Source organism: Odocoileus virginianus, chromosome 4, assembly GCF_023699985.2.
Source record: "Odocoileus virginianus isolate 20LAN1187 ecotype Illinois chromosome 4, Ovbor_1.2, whole genome shotgun sequence".
Taxonomy (NCBI): Eukaryota; Metazoa; Chordata; class Mammalia; order Artiodactyla; family Cervidae; genus Odocoileus; species Odocoileus virginianus.
Genome location: NC_069677.1, coordinates 25,735,687 through 25,754,390, shown reverse-complemented (window position 1 = coordinate 25,754,390; position 18,704 = coordinate 25,735,687). Strand labels below are relative to the sequence as shown.

General features: G+C 43.5%; 2 protein-coding genes across 18 annotated transcripts in view; one reads left to right on the top strand and one right to left on the bottom strand.

Moving 5' to 3' along the window:
* MCF2L2 (MCF.2 cell line derived transforming sequence-like 2) overlaps positions 1–18,704 on the bottom strand; it is a 269,424-nt gene that overhangs the window by 86,782 nt on the left and 163,938 nt on the right. The window lies entirely within an intron of this gene.
* The window catches only part of B3GNT5 (UDP-GlcNAc:betaGal beta-1,3-N-acetylglucosaminyltransferase 5), a 77,430-nt gene continuing 64,437 nt past the window's right edge, over positions 5,712–18,704 (top strand). For 2 of the 13 annotated variants that reach the window (XR_011487275.1, XR_011487277.1), the window contains exon 1: positions 5,717–6,305. The gene's annotated coding sequence lies outside the window, so the exon portion shown is untranslated. The other 11 variants (XR_011487280.1, XR_011487279.1, XM_070466339.1 and 8 more) reach the window with 11 other exon arrangements.

Here is an 18,704-nt window from a genome sequence, read left to right as displayed (position 1 = left end):
GATGTTTTGAGGAATCACCATACTGTAGTATTTTACATTCCCACCACAAGGCACCAGGGTCCCAATGTCTCCACATCCTCATCAACATGTATTATTTTCCTTTTTTTTTTTTAAATTTATTTATATGGCTGTGTCAGGTCCAGATGCAACAGGACCTTAGTTGCATCATGTAGGATATTTCTTGTGGTGCACTGATTCTCTAGTTGTGGCACAGGCTTAGTTGCTCCACAGCATGTGGCATCTTCCCAGACCAGGGATTGAACGTGTGTCCCCTGCATTGTAAGACAGATTCTTAACCACTGGACCACCAGGGAAGTCCCTATTTTCCATTTTTAAAATAATAGCTAACCTAACAATGTGAAGTACAGTTATTTTTTAAATATGCATATCATCTTCCTTGATGCATTCAACACCTGACAAAGAGCTCCTCCAGGACAGATATCATATCATCCATCCCTTGTCCCCATACCTTACAAGTAGGCAAATTCTCAATAAGTATTTACTGAATGGATGAATGGTAGATTTAAGGAGCAGACACAAATTTTGTAAGCAGGAGCAGGTAATAACTGTTATTATCATTTCACAGAAAAGGAAATTGGGACTCAGAGCATTAAGTGACTTTATTGAGGTCAAACTACTGGCTTGGTGCTGCCAGAAAGAGGTCATATCCAGGACGTCTAGCTCTAGAACTAGAGACTGATGTGTCAAGGGTGAATGTCTGTCCACTGAAATAGTACCCGATATTCGGACTCTGCAGCATGGCTCCATAAGGGACGGGGCCCATAAAATAAGGACACAGGTAAGCAGGTTAGAGAAAAGGGGGTGGCTCAGCCCATCATCCATTTTTTGCCTACGATTCAAGGAACCTGGCTCAAATCTCAAAGCCATGGTGTATCAGCATATGTGCAATCCAAGCATGACAAGACTTCTTGGGAGAGACTTCTGGTACCAAGGAGACTCTTAGAATATTGCTGATAGGGAAATCATTACTCCCTCAATTCATGGGAAAGGGTCGTATTGGTAGTAATTCCAACAGCAGTATCCAAGTAACTTAATGATTTTCCCGTAAAGGAAAGAAATTGTGAAACAGGTAATAAGCTTATGCCTTATGCAAAGGGAAATCTATTGCAAAAAGGAAATTCCCAAAGATAAAGGAAAAATATGTGTAAAACAGTCAAAGATCAAGAATCACTGAAAAGACACATTATTTTCTCTACCCTGTGTACCTTTCTGCAGACCTATTCGTATCTTTATCTACCCAGCAGATATCCTATCTATTAATCCCTTTCCTCCCCAAATAGTCTGTTTGTTTGCTTGTTATGCTAGAAACTTATTTCTTAGAGATATTGCTCTTTGTAAGATTCCTTAGCCCTATATTTACAGGACCGAATAGGTGTTAATATTGGGCTTTATGACGCAAGATCATCAGACTAATCAAGACCAATTCATGAAAAGTATATTTTTTTCAGAGAACATGATTTATCAAGAACTTTAAAATTGGCTTTTGAAAAGTGCTGTTATAAGAAAAATCCCACTATAGCCATTTTTAATTCCTAACTAATGATTCATATTTTAAATAATCCTCAATACAAATCTGAGGCAAGCTTATAACTGCCTTTTAGAATTAATTTGAATAGGATTTGAACCATGTATGCTTCATAAAGCAGGCAATGAGAGTTTAATAATTATTAACTATTAAGAAAAGGGCAATAGAGAATTACATTTTAGTTATCCCTTAAATATTAGCACAACCAAACTTACGTGCAAAATTTCTATCACAAATGATTGCATCTGAGTCAAGCACACAGTCCCTATATCATAGTCAATAACTATTTCCTGAACATCTCCAGGTACTGTGATTTTCTTCTTTTCCTCTATACTATCTAATAACAGGATCCAAATAGTTTTTCTCAGTTTAGATAACTGTGGGAAGGCTGGTGCCAACTGTCTTTTAAAATGTGAGTGTTAATCAGGTAGAATTCAAGACTGTCCCTACACAAGTATCAAGTGTCCCTCCTGGCTTGGAGAGAAAAACATGGCATTAGAGGCAGCCCCTGGAATCTGTATAGAATGCTGCATGTCTCTGGGAGTGTGAAGTGAATGTCTGATCTTTAGGTGGAGAGGGGAGAAGAAATGCTGAGGATCCACTGGCAGGGAGTTGGTACCAGGTAATTGTCACAAGTGTTGTTTGAGCATTTGCAACATGGAAAGAAAACCTGTCCCAGCCTCACTGCCACATGCCAATCCTCTCCCCCCACTACCTTCCCCAAGTGAGGCCCACTCAATCCATAGCACAGTGCTACTGCACCAAGGAGGGTCACAGCAAGCAGGACCTGCATCTCCAAGACTGTCCCTGTTCCCTGTTGAACCCCTACTGAGGGTTTTAGGGGCACATGAGAGATGATCCCTGGGTTGGGAAGATCCCTTGGAGGAGGAAATGGCAACTCACTCTGGTATTCTTGCCAGGAAAATCCCATGGACAGAGGAACCTGGCAGGCTGTGGTCCATAGGTTCACAAAGAGTCCAATGTGACTGAGCAACTAAGTATGCACATACGAAAGATGCCCTTATGTACTACGGGCATTAAGGAGGTCCCCCCCTCAGGCAGAAGAGAGAAACACAAAATGGGTTCTTAGAATGGCCTGGGGGTGAGTATCTCTTGGAGCTGTCAATTCCCTTCATCTTTCAGCTCTAGTTGTACCTAGTGTGGTTTCATACAACTGCCAAGATCCCAGGACTGAGGCAGGCTGTTGAATGGTGCCAAACCACAAGAGCTACAGCAAGAGCTGTAGGAAAGGGGATAGTGTGCCTCCAGTGTCAGCATTTGGGCCTTGTTGACATGGAAGGCGAAGTACACTGGGGCCATTGTACTGTGGATGAAGCTTCTTGGACCAAAAGGTTGAACTTTTGATGAATGTGGGAAGCATTCAGCAAAAAATTGAATTCAACCAGTGGTTAATACATATTCACTCTTTGCAAGGCATTGCGGAAGGGTTTTTTAAGGGAACTGGAGATGAGCAGGATGTAATCTCCACCTTGAAGAGGTGTAGGTCATTCAAAGAGTAGGGAAAACAGATCCATAGATATTGATACAGTGATTAAATGCCACTGACTGTTATTGACATGTAACAAACACCCTGGGCTGGGTCCACTGGTGAGAAGGATTCTGGCTCTTGGGGTCATCCAACACCCATCCATTCATCATTTCACAAACCAGTATTTGATTATCTCATTTTAGACCTGTTAAGCTTAAGACTGATGTGACATACTTAAGACTTTCCAGTTTGGAGCTCAGAATCTAGATTAGAAATATAAATCAAATATTAAAGGCAATGAATGAGATCACCAAGGAGCAAACGTGGTGAGAAAAGAATGCCCAGAAGGATATATGTGTGGGTAGGCAGAGGTGGTAGGCAGCAAAGGAGGAGTAGGCAGTGAAGGAGATGTTGCATTAATTGCTGATGCTCTACTAACAGAAACTGTATCTCTAGAGGTGTGAAACACAGCAGGTCCTTTTATGGCAATGATGTTGATGAGATAGATAGGGCAGGAAGACCAGCTCACCAAGCTAGAGGAGCTTTCTGTAGCCCGTAATGATCATGAGAATGACATCTGTCCACCCAGGCCATGAGGTGCCATGCTCAGCATTTCGTACATGTTACTGCTCTGTGATCAGTCCTCACTGCACCCTTCCAGACAGGAATTACCATGGGGCACAGAGAAGTTAAGTCACTTGCCCAGATTGCGTGGCCAGCAGGAACTAAGTCAGGATTCCACCCCCACCTCTCTAGCAGCCCAAGCCTTGCATGAACTCTTACTGGCTTCAGAACACGTAGCCTGTGGTGTGTCTGAATTCATGGGGCACGGCCTGTGCAGGGTCTGTGAGGAAATCTCCTTACAGAAAGGGCAACTAAACAAGTCAAGCCTGGCACTATGTTGGTATGCTTCAACTGTGTTAGGCATTAAGCAATCAGTTCTCCTTTCATGATTTCAGTAACACTTCTCTCTTTGGGTTTCTTTTGTTCCCACCATCTCCCAGGTTCTCTTGTACTCGTTTCAGTTTTTTTTCGCCACAACTAATAATACATGCCTTACTCTCTGGTTCTCTCTCCTACATTTGCTTCTCCTTCTGCTCTTTCTTGGCCTTATCTTCTCCTTTCTCAATCTAACATGCAAACTGTAATTTCTCTCATCTTTCAAGTTTACCATCTTGATACTACAGGTCTCTCTTTTCAAGCACTTCCCTAAATTTTCTAGTGCTCTGTGAAGCAAATTTCTGATGGTGAGATTAAAAGTCATTTATAAATCTAATTTTAGTTGACTCAGTTCACAAGTAGCTACTGTGGACACCAAGGGCAAGGTGACACTGTCCTCATTCTTTGTGATGGTCAAGTCGGCTTTGCTACTATCAGTTAATTTTATCTCCAACTAATTTCATAAATTTTATGCACTCCCTCCAGATAAAACAGAGTACTTTGGTTCTATACCATCAAGTCTACCATCCTCTTCCTCTCCTCCTGAAGTGGGACAGGGTGCCAGCTTGCTGTAAGAAATCCTCCCAGAGATACAAAGCTGCCTTCCCTGTGCATGTGTGGGCAGCTGGGAGGCATTCTGGACCACTTTGCTCATTCTCATCTCTTATCCACACCCTCTCCCCTCCTCCCACCTAAAGCTCCACATCCTTTCACCAATCTCTTGACTTACTTTTGAATCATTTCTCTCTCTGTCTGGGTTGTCTATCTTCATATAGGTCGATGTGAATATGTGATTTTCACATATATTTATCAATGTTTCAGTCAGTTTGTATAGGACAGAGTCCTATGTGTGCAAGCATGTGGAATACACATGTGTGATACCTGCACCTATGTGGGCCTAGTCCCAAATGACCTGATGGGAATATAATGGCAATTAAAAATTTGTACATAAATCTGACATATACAGATGATACCTAGGGGGAAATATCTGTGGGTTTATCATCAGGATTTTATTTCACATAGGTAAAAGGGAGTGATTTGCACTGTACTAATAATAAATTAGCTTATTTATGCGTCACTGTCAGTGACTCCCTTACAAGTCAAAATTCCTAAATATTTCTGTCTGTGATAGGACATGCCATGAGGTCTGAGTAGGTAATAGCAATACTGAGCCACACTCTCTATCGGTAATATATAAAACAAAATAGTTGCATGGCTCCATATGCTAGGAGCTAAAGAAAGCAATTACAAAACCTCTTTAAAAATCTAGCTAGAAATAACAAGTACAATGTTGTGTTTATAATTTGAAATTGATTCCATAATCTACTTTCAAGTCATTACCTGCCATTCCTTTTACAATAACAAATCCAAAGCTTTTACTTTACTGAAGTAAAGGGTTAATTTTTTTTCTGTCATGTCATATATTCTTAAATATATATTGCACAATTACAAAATCGTTCAAAATATCACCACTGTTAAATGACAATAATTGTTCTATAAGGAGGATGCTAGAACAACATCTGGGGAATAAGAAACCAAACCCCAAAACGATTTTATACTTTACTCCCTTCAGTGGAAATTTATATTCTGATTTTGTCTACTATGTGTATTAAGTATTCTGAATGGGGAAAACACCTCAAAGAGGACAGTCACGCGGATCCTGGCTCATAGTTGATGATCTGAGCAGTGAAGTGAATTCGCTCAGTCTTGCCCGACTCTGCGACCCCGTGGACTGCAGCCTACAGGCTCCTCCGTCCATGGGATTTTCCAAGCAAGAATACAGGAGTGGGTTGCCATTTCCTTTTCAGGAGATCTTCCCAACCCAGAGATTGAACTCAGGTCTCCCGCATTGTAGGCAGACGCTTTACCATCAGCCACCAGGGAAGTCCGATGATCTGAGTAAATGATCTCAATTAACTAAAGAGGTGTGGAGAAGCACTTCCTGGAGCTCCCTTGCACCGACAGGAATAGACAGTAGGGACGCATCACCTTCACCTACATGCTGGGGTGGTGGCTACCGGGTAGGCCAGGCTGGGCTTCGGAGTGACGCCAAGTGCAGGAAACGCAGCACACTGCGCGCTGGCCGCGCCGCTGACAAGGGCCCGGGCTGCCGCGCCCCCGCCCTTCGCCGAGAGCCCCTGATTGGGTCCCCCAGCTATCAGCCGGCTCCAGCCCGCTTCCCGCTGGGGTAGCGAGCCCAGCCGAGAGCCAACTCCCCAGCCCCTGCCTAAGATTTAAAGCGAGTAAGTTTTGTTCCAGAGACCAATGACTTTAGTTCCCATGCCGGAGGAGTGCCGACCTGCGATTTGGGAGTTTAAGGAGTTGGTCTTGGTGAGTTTTGCTTTAAGTTTTCTTTGAAATGAAGCTGGGCTTGAAAGTAAACTCGTTGGAGGGCGGAGTGAGTCTCTCCCACCGGCCCATTGTATTCCTGAAACGAACCGCTGTCGCAAAGCTCTTTGCAGTAAAATTGAGTTTCCTTCTTTTGTCACCGAGGCCCCCTGAAGCTCGGGGTGGGGGGGGGCGGGGGCGTAAGTAGTGTGACAAGATACCTTTTAAAGTCTAGCTTGCCCTTAGAACTCTCGCTCTGAAAAGGAAAATAAGGTGCTCAGAGAACTGCAACTCAATCAATCAAAACTTATCTCCCGTAGATGAGTAAACCGTTGCGTGTTCTGAACAAATGGATCACTTGTCCAACAAATTCTGTCTCCTAATGCAAAGTATATGGAGATCATATACTCAACATATAAACAACAATTCCAGTTGTTTCATATAGAATTAATATGTGTGATCGATCGTACTCTTTTTAAAATGCTCCTTATCCCACCGCATCCTAACTGGGGCCCAGGCCCCCTGTAGGTGGAAATGTAGTCTTCTCTTCCGGATCACTAAATGGGGAAAGTTCCAGCCCGCTCGGCGGGGATAAATCGCAGCTCCTCATCTGGTTTGTTCTTTGTGAGGGGAGACAGTTTCCCTTGGTCCGCAGCGAGGGCTCCTGGCCGGCCTGGCCTCCGCCCCGCCCCTGCCCGGCCGGGCCGCCTCGCCGCGCCTCCTAGCCGGAGCGGCTCCGGGGCTGCGGGAAAGGAGTCTGTTCTGCTTCCTCTGGACCAGGCGAGGTCGCCAGGGCCGAGAGGGGAGGAGAGTCGCTCGCAGGGCGGCTCCAGGACTTCAGGTTGGAATGATCTCTGGGGCCGGGGAGGCGAGGCTGTAGCTGACCCCGGGCTCGGCGCCGGCTCGCGGCCCTGGTCCGGAGTGCGAGCAGCCGGGCGTCGGGAAGCTGGGGCCGCCCTATCCGCCGCGGGGCAGAGCTGCCCGCCGCCCGAGAGTGCGGCGGGGAAAAAGGCACGTTCCCTCCCCGGGCGCCTTTGTTCATTCGGGCCTGCGGGCGGGCGTTTGGCGACCGCGACCCCGGGCCGAGCCGCCGTCCAGATGCAGCAGGTAGGCTGGGGGGGCCCGGAGCTCCGGGGCTGGGGGGGAGGGTGAAGTTCCCCGGAGCCGGTCCCCATTCCTACGAGCTCCAGCGAGGCGGCCGCCGCGCCGCGATGCCGAAACCGGCCGAAGCGCGGGAGCCGGGAGGGGAACGCCGCGCCCTGCGGCCCTCGGTTTCCGGCTGGGGGCCCCCCAACCTTGCGCCCACACCTAGGCTGCTGGGGTGAATTCGGGTAGAGATCCTGCGTCGTGTTAGAGAAGTTGGGAAACCGCCAGACTGGGGAAGCTTTCTGTGAGTTACTGGCTGGGGCAATGCAGACAAGGAAGTAGGCAGGCGGGATAACTAGGAAATGAGACCTCTTTCTAAGCGGGGAGGTCCTGGCCACGCTTTCCTTTGACTTTACCAAATTTTATTTTGCTTCCTGAAGTAACAGAGTTATTTGTTTACTCAGATGCCCCTTATGTAGGTCCAGAATAGCAACTTTTCATCCGATTCTGACTACACACCCTATATTTTTCTTTCCCAGTGTTGGTTTTCATAGGTTATGGGTCATGTTAAAGGGACACCAACGTTGTACCGCTCGGTGGCTGGTGGTGGCTTGGAGGTCGTATTTAGGGTAATTCTCTAATGAAAGCACATACATTAGAACTGGATTTGTTCCTCTGTGCCTTTATTTTGGGAAACTTTGCCTGGTCCCTATGGGGGCAGGGAGAAGGATGTGAGAAGCTGAAACTGACCCAGAAAAGGAAGATTGAAGATAGTTGCATTAAGTGGTGGTGCTGAAAAGATCCTGTCCTGAACTTTCTGAAAGGATTATAAGCACCTGAGGTTTATAACTTTCTCATAAGAAACTTACAGTAGATTTTACATCTTGTCACTGTGCAGGGGTGGGGCTGCTTTTTGGAGTCAACTCTTTTTCTTTTAAAAACAATAAATTCAATATCTGATATCAATAAATTCAATATCTGATATGTTTCCATTAAATACATAAATAATTCTCCCCTCTTCCACTTTCTCTCTCTCTCCCATCTCCTCTCCCACAGACACTCTCCATGAGTGTTTACTGAGCCCCTCTGAAGATGAAGGTGACTCAGTCTGACTAACCTCAGTCGCCAGGGGCTCTCTGTGACACCTGAAGATGGGAATGAGTGTTATGACAGGGAGAATTCAAGCTGCAGCTCAGAGAGGCTGTTTCTGAGGAATGAGAAGTGAGGGATGATTAGGAAGCATAGATGATACTGCACTAAATGTTCTGACCACACACATACACATGCACAAACACAAATCATCAGAAGGTGGAGAAGAATTTTCAAAATAAAGTGCAGGCTTTAGCAAGGGAAAATGTCAACTTATATATTTCATTAAAATAGAGATCAAATTTCCCTTTTATAAAAGACTGATTCAAATGAGATTGTAAGAAAAGGAAATAACTTTCTAATTCTCAAATATAGAACAGCTTGAATAATAACTCATGGGTTTTGAAATGGGTCATCTTTTTAAATGGGTCACTTTGGCTAGAATCATTGCTCTCAGTGACTTTCAAATTGTCAGGGTAGAGTTCTTTCTGAGAGCCAATTGGACTATAATCTACATATCAGAACATAGGATGTGGTAAAAAGAAACTGGGAGCAATTCAGAAGGAAATTTTCTCTTAAAGTAACAAAAGGTATCCTTGTATATTTGGAACATTGTATATACTCAACTGAATAAATTTTAGCTTTGCATTTTATGGTACATTATACTTTTTGGGGGGAATATTTCCATAGCCATTATTTTATTCCATTGTTGAATAATCTTGTGAGGAGAACTATACATTGAATCTATGTTCCAGAAGTTGGGGAACAGCAAATTACTATAAGAGCTCTGCCATTAGATATAGAATTTCTGCCAGCAAAGATTCAGCCAGAACAGTGTAAATCTAGAATGGTTTTTTTTACAGTCTGCATATATAAAAGAGATAGAAGAATTCATATTTAAAGATAAAAAACTCAATCAGGTGAGATGTAAACTATGAAAAAGCAAAAGTGATTTCTTTACATTTAAATGCTAGAAATTCAGAGACTGGCTTTGACCAGTAACTTATTTTTAAGATTTATCTTCCATAGTGAAGATTATAACACTAGAAGTCAGCTTTTTTTTTTTTTTTTTAAACAGAAAGGAATGTTCCTCTAAGTCTGAAGGCAATAAGCTCCCTAAATTCCAAGTTCAGGGTACACAGCTTAAGATTCCCTGAAATTTCATATTTTATCTCTTTTATTCCTTTTCTACAACTCTTTAGACAACTTTTTTATTGTGGTCTAAGAAAAGTAAGTTAAAAAGTTGACTCAAGTTTCCTTCTCTATATTTTACAGGACCTTACAATCTTTTGACTGTTGTCATTTGAAGTGTGTTCTTAAGTGCTTGTGGGAACCATATTGTTCTTTCCTGTCAAGGATAATGGAAGACCATGTTCAATTAGGAATGATACCTTTGTTTTCAGTCACAATAGTGTTTGAGACATCTTAATAGCCATTAGCAATCAGATCAGAACTTTGAAAAACTCATATCTAATAAAAGTTTTTGAAAAGAATATTAAGAGTACAGCTTATCGCTTTGAAAGGAAAATAACCCCTAAAGAATATCAGCCATCTATTAACTAAACCATCATGGTAAAGATGCATGAACAATTTCTAGAGAAAGGAAATTAACATATATCGAACACTTGATCTGGACCACATTTTATCAGTAGATCATCTAAAATGATCCTCAGAAAACACTGTTGGTACAAGGTTTAAAGACAAGTCAAGCTCATGTGACTAGTAAATGGGAGCACTAGGATAGAAATTATCTTTGTTCACCTTCACACTTGATTTTTCTATTCTCTTGCCCGCCCCCCTGCCTGATTCCAGGTTGCACTGGAACACTTTTTTACTGTTAGTGGATCTACCCTGGAAACATCTCTGAAGCCCTCTTAGCATCCTGCCTGTGGCCTACCACACAGTATGTGATAATTTAATACTTGATGAATGACTTATATGTAGGTATTACCTACTTCAGGGCTGTACAGCATAATGTCTAGGACCAGGCAGGTGTTTAAATGGTAATTTACTTATTATAATAAATGCTGATCAACTGAGATGGAAAAATGATATATGTGTGTGTGTGTGTGTGTGTGTGTGTATCTTACGTTTTACACCATTATTTATTTTTTGTATTCTGAACCCACAATCAAATGTTGCATTCAGAACAGGACATATGTTGCCACTGGATAACAGGCCAAAGTGTATAGCTTATATCAGGTTATATTGTCACCGTATTTTGAAATCACTATTTTTCATATCATAATTTAACCTCAGCTGTATATGAATCCTCTCCTTTCATTTCATCCAATACTTATTCATTGAATACTTGCTTAAAACATCCTCTCTGAGTCATGTACATTTTACTGTCTTCTCCTTCCCTCCTTACTTTTTTCTTTACTTCCTTCTTCCACTTTGAGGGCTTTCCAGGTGGCCCTAGTGGTAAAGAACCAGCCTGCCAATGCAGGAGATGTAAGAGATGTGGGTTTGATCCCTGGGTTGGGAAGATCCCCTGGAAGAGGACACGGCAACCCATTCCAGTATTCTTGCCTGGAGAATCCTATGGGCAGAGGAGCCTGGCAGGCTGTGGTCCACAGGGTCGCACAAAGTCAGACATGACTGAAGCGACTTATTAGCACACGTGTACCACTTTGACTCTCCTCCCTTAGATACCCCAATCTTCCATGTGCAGGAAAGACTTTTTGTACCCAAAGTGACTCAAACTGTCACTTTTGCCTGTTGTCTCTGTGTTACAGAGAAAATGAAAACAAGTTCTGGTGAAATGCAGGCGGTAGCAAAACATAAATGACTCCAAACTTCAGACAGGGAAGCAAATCTTTTCCCTTCTAGGGTTGGTTCTCTTGGTTCTGCCCCACCAGCTTCTCTGTCCTCCTGTCACACCTGGAGTACAGGTCAGGAGCTCAGGGACAGGGCTGTAAAGGATCAGCTGCTTCTGAGCTGCCACAGGGTCTGAGGCTACCGGGTTAACACCATGTCTCCATGCCTCCGTTTCTTCTTCTGAAAAAGGGGAAGATAACTTCTCCCTCATAGGTTGTTGTGAGACTTGAGAGAGCTACTGTCTACATAAAGCTCCGGGTGCACAGTAAACACACCATGTTAGCAACTGTTGCTACATGAGGCATAAGGAGAAGTTTGCTCCTTAAGTAGGCAAGAACAAAACTGACAAAAATTACATTTATAAGAACTGGCAACCCTGTCAACCCAACCAATATGCCTCAAGAATGAACACAGAAATGAACACAGAATGAACACAGGCTTAGAAAAGCTAGTGCGTGAGCTCTCCGAGACCCTTTTTATATTTCAGCTCTTTTGTTTGCTTCAAATTCTGTATAATCAAACTGGTTACTGGGAAATGTTAGCAACCTTTAGTATAATTCCTCTGAAATATGGTAATACTCTATAATCTCCCTCTGTCACCAATTTCCTTAGTGCTTATCTTTACTTGGAGCCTGTCTTTACTTGTTTGTTCATTTTGTATTTTCCTATCTTTAGTTTTCCCACAACCAGCAAACAGAAATCGACAACCATGTTTAACTTATAAAGAAACATATAGCATAGTTTATGTAAGTGGAGAGCAATTTGCTAGATTTACACTAAATATTTTATAACCAACTTTTCCCACTGTCCCAGATCCATGCTTGCAGAGCTGGAATTTAAAGTCTTCAGACTAACAATGGATCAAGAATTAACTCTAAAATGTATTCTTTGTGGAGGAATAATGATTCCACATGGCTTTTAATCTTTGCCCAGAGCTTGAGCTTAAGTTTCATAGCTAGTCACAGTCACAAAAACACTTAAAGATAGCTGTTGCATGGAATGTGTCCTTTTTTTGTAGCCTTTTATTGAAGACACTTAACTTTGATTAAAGAATAAAATATAATTGAGAGAATATCTCATTTTTCCCACTTAAAATGTGAGTTGTACATTCACATTTCAGGTTGCCACCTTTCTTATTGAGCAAATAGAAACAGATTTAGTGCTAAACAGTAACCAGTTGTGTTTCTTAGGACCAAATCCTATTTTACTAAGAAAAAAATCTATAAGGTCAAATCATAGCCTTTCTGGTAAATTCAGGGCTTTTTATACCTGATTTCTTTAACATGGCAGTTTGGTTCCTGAGGATTTATCCTAGCTATGTTTAATAGGAAATAAATGATCAGAGCAAGCCAGGAAAAAAAGTACTTGGAATGTAAAACAAAATGTAACATAAAGATGAGAGAGAAAATGTTATCTTTCTTTCCTTTGAGTTATGTCTGGAAAAGTTGCCTCTCATGTGGGACTTTTTAAGTCATGAAAACTTAACCTTAAAAGTATCCAAGTAGTGAGGCTTGAAAAAAAAAAATCTGTGACTTGCTGGAGGAGCAACGTTAGTTTATAGTCATATTTTTATCACTTTTAAATTTTGTGCCCCAAATGAGTGCTTCACTTGCCTGTCCCTAGCCTGGCCCCTGACAGTGGTCAGTGTGCTGTATAGAGGGAACGGAGCGGGCTGCCCAGCATGGGGAATTCCTGAAGAGGAAGCACAGATGGGATGAGACGGTGACAAGTGTGTGATATCTTTTACTTTCTCTATGAGGTAGGAAGGGAAGTTGTCAGCCAAGAGTGAGCACGACACTTCCTCTCATCCTAGGAAGACGGGGGAAGATTCAGCATGGCTAGTGAAGAGCCTGGGAGAGGGAGAAGGTCCAAAACAGGTGGAGGACGGTCACACAGCATTAAGCAGTTGTGGCAGTACTGTCTGTCTGGTGTGTTCTGTTTCTCCAGGAACCTGGCAGGAATTATAGGGAATACGGGAATGACCCAAGGTCTGGGGTTGCTGGGGTGGAAGGACAGGAACCAGGGATAAGAGGGCAAAGGTGCCAGGTGACCCTGCATCTGAGACAGGGAGGTGGGTAGAAGAAAAGACAGAAGACGGCTGGATGGGCCAGAGGTGTTAGGGGGCAGGTAGGGGGTGGGCGGAGGATTCCAGATGAATGCTTAGAGGTTGTGGTTGAAGAGGGAGTGGACTAGAATTTGAAATTTCAGAATAATGCAGTTCTAAATGAAGCCACATAAATGACTTTCCTGCTGGTAAGTTGTCTTCAGTGTGTGGGCGGGAGTGTAAACAAACATCTACACCATAAAACAAGGGCTCCTTGGACTTCTGAGTGTCACATGTCTTCTAGGTAAGATGTAGAAATACAGTTTCTCTAAGATTGGATGTTGTTAATGTATTACAATCGTGGTCTAAAATAGTGGTTAAGAAACAAATAGATGTTTCTTAATTAGAAACAACACACAAATAGATTTTTTTAAAAATTCAAACCCACTGGCTTTCTCTAGTTAACATTACTCTGGTCTAGATTTAGTGCTGTTGCTTTTCCTGGAAGATGCCTTCCCCAATCCCACCCACGCCCAACCTTGAGAGCCCCCCAGACTCCCAGCACAGTTCTCACTGTTTGCTCCAGGTCTGTCTTCCCACTTGAGCTCCATGACAGGCCTTGTCTGTCCTGCCTTCCGACTGTTTCCCTTGACCTTTGTTACCCCATCTTAACTTTCTGATGAACCAGCCCTTTAAAATAGTTTCTCTTTTTTTTGACTCCTGCATTTTCTCCTTCCCCTGAGTTGACTGTTCCTCCAGGCCTTTGCTCAGCTCTGCTTCCTTGAGAGTTCACCCGTGTTCATGGCCGCCATTGTCTTTATAACTCAGGGTGCCCACTGGACTTCAGTGCTGTCTGCCCCCAGGCTCAGATTACCTGCTGGACTTCCCTACTTGCTGTCTCTCTTAACATCTCCATCAACACAGCTTAAAAGCAAATGTGTTCCCACCTCATTCCTGACTCAGGAAACCAGTTTTCCTTCCTCTGTCAGTAATACTTGAACCTAGATTTCTCTCCTCTCTTTACTCCCTGTCCCAGGTCACTCATCACCTGCCACTGAGCCTTTTTTTTCCTTTTTTAAATTGGAGGCTAATTACTTTACAATATTATAGTGATTTTTGCCATACATTGACATCAATCAGCCATGGGTGTACATGTGTTCCCGATCCTGAGGCCCCCTCCCACCTCCCTCCCCATTCCCATCCCTCAGAGTCATCCCAGTGCACCAGCCCTGAGCACCCTGTCTCATGCATCGAACCTGGACTGGCGATCTGTTTCACATATGATAATGTACATGTTTCAGTGCTATTCTCATCCCACCCTCGCCTTCTCCCACAGAGTTGAGACGTCGTCTTTATCCCTTCTTCCCCTTCCTCCCTCCACCATCCTAGACCAGACCCTTTTTACCTCATTTTGCTTCAGTATGTGTGTGCTCTGTCGCTCAGTCATGTCCAACTCTTTTGTGACCTCATGCACTGTAGCCCACCAGGCTCCTCTGTCCATGGGATTCTCCAGGCAAGAATACTGGACTGGGTAGCCATTCTCTTCTCCAGGGGATCTTCCCGACCCAGGGATTAAACCCCAGTCTCCTGCACTTCAGGTGGAATCTTTACAGGCTGAGCCACCAGGGAAGCCTGCCTGCTTCAGTACAATATATAACTCTGATATAACCCAGAGTCTGATCTCTAGGCATCCTGCATCCATCCTTTGTACCACTGCCAGATTTCTGCATAAAGCTTAATAAATATTGACAAGGGAGTTATCACTAAAATCAAAAAGGACTTGCTGCCCTGGGCACTCACTGTCTTCTCTGCCTTATTTTCAAGGTTCTCCATAAGTACACCCCAACCTCCCTGCTTTCAAACATTAATACATGCCTGTTTCTCAAATATTTGCCATATTGTATTTCTTTCCTTGTTGCCTGAAACTGCTTCCTTGTCCTTCTGCAACCACATAAATCCTGATCATCCTAGGCCCTTGTGATCTAGCTGTCACTGATTTCTACTCCTGGGGACACTCATGGTGCCTAGAGCAGGTATGACCCAGATTGGTGCTGACATACAGAGTGAACCTTACCGTGACATGCCTGTTGTTGTCCAGGGGAACTGTGTTTCCACATGCATGCTGTGAGTCTTGTCTCAACTAGATTGTTGGTGCTTTCAGAGCAGAGACCAGAAAATACTACCTCATGACTGCCACCATGCCTGGTGTATTTCTATAGCAAACACTCACTCACTTGTAGGATTAACTGAAACATTGGACACTGAGGTTGTTTAACTTGAAATTAAAATGCCAACCTCATCATCTTAATTAAAACTTCAAAATTTGTAGCAGGTTCTGCATAATATTTTAGGATTACAAAAGTAAACTCAACAAAGAAATAAGTTGACAGCAGGAGTGAAGTAGAAAAAAGTCAGGGTTCATTCTGGGAAACATGTAGCCTCTAGATGCATTAATTGTTTTGTTTTCTGTTTTTAATCAGAGAAGTTTAAAGAGCTCTCTTGTGAAGAAATATTCTTGAGTGGTTGAGGGGCACAGCTTCCAGACTAAAAAGTATTTGGGGTGAGGTCTGCCACATTCTTTTCTGATATTCCTACTCAACTTCTTATTCACTCAACTTCTTATTCTTCTGACTACTTCTTTTAGGAAAGAGAAAACTGAGGATATCTATACCTTCCTCTCAATCCAGATAGAAGCAAACCCAAGTTATAGTCCAAATATTTGCATATTTTCCCCTAAGCAGCTTTTTGTTCTGTTCTCTCATAGAGCCTTCCCTGTTTCCTGTTTCAGCAGGCTCTGAAATCATCTGTAATTTTTGTATTCCTTCAGTAACAATACTTTGATCTTTGCCCCCAGTTTGCAGATTGAGTCACTAAAGCAGAGTGCAGTGAGGGATGCCTGAGGTTATACAATAAACCTGGCCCCAAACTGGGTAGCCCTGGTTTCGGCAGTTGATTGGTCACCCAGCTGCAGTGTGGGCACAAAGGAAGCTGCACCCACAGCATTCTGTTGTGGATGGTTGCTGAGCTCACATTCATTATTGGGATCACTTTGTTTCCTGTTAGGTCCAGCATTTTCTTTCTCTAGGTCAGGCAGGCCTGTGGGCTTCACTGTAGCCCCCAGCCTAGCACTGTGAATACAGAAGCTAGAAGATGTGCCTTAGAGAAGCTTTATGGACAGTGTGAACCCAGAAGGGTGAGCCTTGATTGCCTGTAAATGGTCTCCATCAGCAACACCAGGGTTGGGACAACGTTGTTTAGTTTTAACAGATGAATTTAGATCATGGAGGTGCTTTTGCTTTTTGTTGGAAAAGGCCGTCCTAATAACTAAGTTCACTTTGGAGGGGTGGGGGTGTTCTTTTGTTATTAGAGAACCTGGGTTCTATGAATTCCCAGATCTTCCCCTCATCACATCAACACTCACATCATCACATCAGGGAGATTTGGTTGTGACTGACATAAACAGTGGCTACAACAGTTCAAGCAGCTGTGGGTGGGGAAACTGTGTCTTAGAACTTCACACACTGTGCTAAGCCTTAAGAAGTAGTGTGGGTTGTTGGCTTCATGACTAAGTTCTTTGTCATTTTTCAGAAAGCCGTTGTGACCCTTAGAGGCCAATTGGGAACAGTTGAAGTATAGGACAATGAGGGAAATATATATGTGGTGGGGTGGAAGGGGACAAAACAAATGTTATGGGCTGGCTGTTTGGTGATAGATAGTGAGAGTTGCTATAGCAGCAACACTCCATCCAGAGGAGCAATAGACCCATTCATGGGAGAGAGACTAGGGCCTCTCTGAGTCCAGGGTGCAAGTGGGTGCTGGCAGAGTTGGGTGGGTGGGCTGATTGTCTAGCAAGAAACTCTGGCTGGTAGACAACTGTGAATAGGTGCAGAGCAAAGCTGCCCTTGGAACATAGTGAGTGCAGGTGCTCAGAAATGGGAAGCTAGTTTTGCCTGTGGTTCCAAAGGTTACTCTCCTTTTTGTTTCCTTCCCGGAATCTCTTGAGAGAAGGAAATGGCAACCCACTCCAGTACTCTTGCCTGGAAAATCCCATGGACAGAAGAGCCTGGTAGGCTACAGTCCATGGGGTCGCAGAGAGCCGGACACGACCTAGTGACTTCACTTTCACTTTTTACTTTCATGCATTGGAGAAGGAAATGGCAACCCACTCCAGTGTTCTTGCCTGGAGAATCTCTGGGACTGGGGGAGCCTGGTGGGCTGCCATCTATGGGGTCACACAGAGTTGGACACGAATGAAGTGATTTAGCAGCAACAGCAGCGGGATCTCTTGGAATAGAAACAGCAAATTAGTTTCAATTGAGATTTTTCTTAGAATTCTTAAACACTTAAGCTGTCTTAAAATCTGCCGATAAAGATTCTCTGTTACTTTGCATGACGCCTCCAGTTCTCTGTGTGCATTGTGGAAGAGGCAGAAGGGCTGGGCCCTCAGAGCATGGGCCTTATGGAAGTGAGCACAGTTTAGACTGAGAGAAAGTGCCCCTCCCCCACTCCGCCTCCCCAGTGAAAGCGATTTTGCAAAGTGTAAGCAGACACGCCACCATCAGAAACAGATGTTCCTTGCCATCTCTCACCCTTGTTATTGTTCAGTCATTCAGGCATGTCTGACTGTTTGCAACCCGCTAGGCTTCCCTGTCCTTCACTATCTCCCGGAGTTTGCTCAAACTCATGTCCATTGAATTGGTGATGCCATTCAACCATCTTGTCCTCTGTCATCCCCTTCTCCTCCTACCTTCGATCTTTCCCAGCATCAGTCTTTTCCAAGGAGTCGGCTTTTCACATCAGGGGGATTTTTGGAGCTTTAGCTTCAGTCCTTCAGTATCAGTATTGGAGCTTCAGCTTCAGCATCAGTCCTTCCAGTGAATTTTCAGGGTTGATTTCCTTTAGGATTGACTGGTTTGATCTCCTTTCAGTCCAAGGGATGCTCAAGAGTTCTTTCATCCTACGCTGGAGCATTCATTCAGTCCGCCAAGACCACCCAAACCAAAGGGCAAATTACCAATATTGATCTAGCCCTCATAGCAGTAGTCCTCAGTTTTTTACATTTTACCTTACAACAGAAATGCATTTTACTTTACAACCCTGAAGCTATTTACACACAAAACTTAAAATTTCACAAAATGATACTTAACTACTTTCAATGCACTCTGCCATTCTCTATTTGCTTTTCCTTTTTCTTTCTTTTCTTTTTTTTTTTTAAAGCTTTTGTGGCTTCCTAAGTGGTGCTAGCAATTTAAAAATCTGTACCCTTGGGGATATAAGTTTACCTGTGCTGATCTCTGAATTATCACTAAGGCCTGGTTCTGATCTCCTGTCCTCCTTGGGCTTTTTGCATGCCTAGCTTGTGC